The sequence below is a fragment of the Alligator sinensis genome, unplaced genomic scaffold (assembly GCF_000455745.1).
Source record: "Alligator sinensis unplaced genomic scaffold, ASM45574v1 scaffold210_2, whole genome shotgun sequence".
In the NCBI taxonomy this organism is placed as follows: Eukaryota; Metazoa; Chordata; order Crocodylia; family Alligatoridae; genus Alligator; species Alligator sinensis.
In genome coordinates this window covers 1,726,931-1,730,430 of record NW_005841946.1, presented here as the reverse complement: position 1 = coordinate 1,730,430, position 3,500 = coordinate 1,726,931, and the positions used below count along the sequence as shown (strand labels likewise).

General features: G+C 52.7%; 1 long non-coding RNA gene across 1 annotated transcript in view; it reads left to right on the top strand.

Annotated features, from left to right (window-relative positions):
* The window catches only part of LOC102368776, a 9,042-nt gene extending 5,742 nt beyond the window's left edge, over positions 1-3,300 (top strand). The window contains exons 3-4 of the long non-coding RNA XR_001357743.2: positions 456-522; positions 3,201-3,300. This is a non-coding gene — a long non-coding RNA (uncharacterized LOC102368776). The remainder of the gene's footprint in view (positions 1-455; positions 523-3,200) is intronic.
* The last annotated feature ends 200 nt before the right edge of the window (positions 3,301-3,500 follow it).

The following is a 3,500-nucleotide window of genomic DNA, read 5'->3' as shown; positions in this document are numbered from 1 at the left end:
TCTTTCCCTGCAGTAAACCCTTCCTTCTCCCCTCATTTATTTGACTGACCTGTCTGTGTTAATTTACCCCAGAAATCGGTTCAATAACCCGGGCATGCCCATTTGGAGGCGGGGGCCGAGCTGGCACAAACCCAGGGTACATCTCGGGGTTAGTTGCAGCATGTGGCTCTTATGGACAGTGTAAAAACCAGAGGCCCGTTGAAGTTAACACGGGGCTTTGCCTTTGCTATCAATAAAAACGAGACTCCAGGGTCCTGCCCCAGCAACTAGCAGTCCTAGTCATGTTGCTAATATATCGAGGAATAAAATAGAGTGGGGATGGGGGATCCTTGGAAGGAAGGGAAGAGACGTGTTCTGGAGAGGTTTCTGTTTAGGCTTGATCACTGCTGCTAATATGTTTGCTGGCCTCTTTTGAGTTGATCTTAACTTTTTCTATTCTGTATTAATACAACCAGGTGCAAGGAGGAGCCAGACAGCAGCAGAGTGAAGATCAGAGGAAAACGGGCAGCCAGAACACATGGGGTAAGTGAGAGGACAATCGGACTGATTTGTACTGCATGTATGCATGAGCTGGTTATCTCTAACTGGTTATGATGGAGGCATTTAGCAATCCTTACGTGTCTCATGAAGTGCAGGACAATGTGGGGATGAGGTGTCCCCAGGCTGTCTCTGCAAAAGGAGAGGGTATGCAGCACATGTGCGTGCCTGCCAGCAAGGTGTTCTTCTGGGGTTTGAGTAACGCATCCCAGCAGTAAGGTATTGCTGCACTTAAAGCAAAGTGTGAGCTACCAGGGCTGTGAGACGCCTGCCCACCGAGGTGTCTTGCAGGTGAACCAGCATCGCTGTAGTGCGCTCTGGTGAGGGCCCTCCTCGCCCAGGCAGCCCACACCAGAAATCTGCTTGTGGAGCCTGGATAAAGTAACTCTCTTGGACTTTGTTTTAAAGGCGCAATGTGATGTGAGTGGAGAACAGCTCATCTGAGGGACGGTGGCAGAATTATTAGTTAATCCGATAAAGGATGACCAGATAATGAGCCTGAACCAAGTTGCCTGGTCTGTGAGGCTTTAGAGTTAGCTTCCAGTGGGCACGTCTACACACGACACTACTGTGCACTGGGCCAAATTTACTCCACAGTAAGTGTCACTGTCTGCACGTGCAGATGCTTACTTATCTGGTTGCTTATGAGCAGGGATCCTGGCTTTCCCTGAAATTGCAAATTCTCTCTCTTTAAACCCCCAAATCAGTGATTTTTTTTTTTTTTTTTTTTTTAAATGAAAGGCCCTTCACTCCCCTTTTCCGTCCTGCCAGAGGGGTGCCCCAGCTGCCAGGGCTATGGGGTCAAGGACCCAGGTCCACAGTCCCCTGCCCCTGGATGAAGGTGGGGGCTGCTGCAGCAGTGGGGCTGGCTCCCTGCAGCTGTGTGCACTCCCAGAGGGGACCCATGTCCCCCAGATCTGCAGTGGGGTGGGGGGGAGACAGGTGCATGCTGCCTTCTCTGGGTCTACGCTCCCGCCCTGCTGTCCTCCCCTGGGGCCTCCTGATGTTCCCTGCAGCACTGGGTTGCACCTGCCAAGCTGCAGAGGCCCCAGGGGAGGGCAGCAGGGTGGGAGCCTACAGTGGGCAGCATGCACCTGTCCCTGCACAGAGATCTGGGGGGCAGGGAGCTGTCCCCCCCCCATCCCCCCACCAACAAGCTGCCTGCAGCCCTGTCCTAGTCCCAGTCCCTATTGGGGCTGATGCATGGCCACAGGGCCCCAAGCCCCATGCACCACCTGGCCAGGCAGCAGCCCCAGCCCTGCCCAACTCCCTCCCCTCCCTATGGGGGCTTCACTTCCACACCCCCGCCCCCCATGCACGCACACACACTTACTTTTGAGAGTTGCTCTCCAGGCTGTCTGGGGCCATGTGCCCCTGCCCAACCCCCCTCTTGCTGCCCCCAGCCCCTTGCAGGCTGGAGCTCTGCTGGCCTGCAGAGAGCTTGTTGCAAAACTGCAAAATCCATGGGTTTCTCTAGTAAAATGAGAAATCCACATTTGCCTCTGGTAAAAGCTAAAATCCACTGTTTTCTCATGGGGAAACGGAAAACCCTGGATCCCTGCTTATGAGTATTCATCTCTGGACCTGGGCCACCTACTGATTTCTGTGATCTAGAGGATGTGGAGTTTCAATCGAGTGTTAAGATCCTGGGGTGCGTGCAGTCCTGTACTGCCCTTCCCAGGGACAGCTGCATGCGTGTTTCTTGGGAACAATAAAGAGGACAAAGGGTTTCTTTTCCCTCCGTGGTGTATAGACACAGCCTGGGTACCATGAGAAAGGGATGTGCGCGCATTGACTTATTTCCTTCTGCCACCTGGCGGACCCGTGTAATAACTGCAGCGTTCTCGGGCCTGGCCTCGTTGGCAGCCGAAAACAGAGCAAGGTTGGGCAGGGACAGGAGTCTAGCTGGAGTTTGCTATGCTGTCCGGGTTTGTTTGTTTGGTTTTTGTTTTTGTCTGAAGTACTTGCGGAAAACACCACCTCTAACTCGCAGCTTGCTAACGGGGTCCCTGCAGGAGGGCTCCAGGCTGCTGCAACGTCTTCTCCAGCGTGGGCTTGCACTTTGCCTTGGGCAAACAGGGGCATCTCTCCTTTTCTGTAGGAATTGCTGTTTTGGTGCAAACAGTCCTTTTTAAGTGAAGGAGGATGCCCATGCTATTGGGTAGCCCCCAGGGTAATGCCGGATAGACAACCCCTGCTTGCGTGTTTGAAAGGATCCACGTTGCAGACCTGCAGTGTTGATTCCAGCCATCTCTGCTGATCCCTTCCTGGCCCTGCAAATGTATCTAACCTGCTGGCAATCGGGACTTGTAGTAGAGATGATCTTTTTTTATTAGACCAACAAGATTTTTGCAAAAAAAATTCTTTAATTGCAAGCTTTTGGGCACAAACCCCCTTCATCAGGCATCGGAGAAAAGATTGTAAAAGTTCTCCTAGGTAGAAATGACCTCTAACCTGCTGGTAGTGTGAGTAGCTCGTTCACTCTGGAGAGCAGGATGTGTAGTGGGACATCTGCACTGCTCTGGTGGTACCTTTCTACCGTTTTATAGGAGCCCCCTATAATGTTTGCTCTAGGCCACTGGGTTCAGTGCCTTTGCGGTCCTGCCCTCAAGTCGCCATTCAGCAGAGACTGGTGGGGTCGTAAATGGCTTTATCCTTATTAGGAACAGGATTCATCAACTGGCACGCTCTGTGTATGGGGAGAACTACAACTATCCCCACAGGACATCGGGGCAGAGACTGGGTCATCCCACTGCTGGCCCCTTAAAGGTACCTTCCATATACCAAACCTTACTCTGGGAGCTCCCTCTTAACTAGTTGGGTGTTCATCAGGCACTACTTTCACACGGGAGGTTTCAGGGTCACGGAGCCAGAGGTTGCTAGCACTTGGCTCACTGGTGGGGTCTGGCCTTTGCCGCTATCCCCTTATCTAGTCCTTGTACTTCGCAGGCAGTCTCACCACA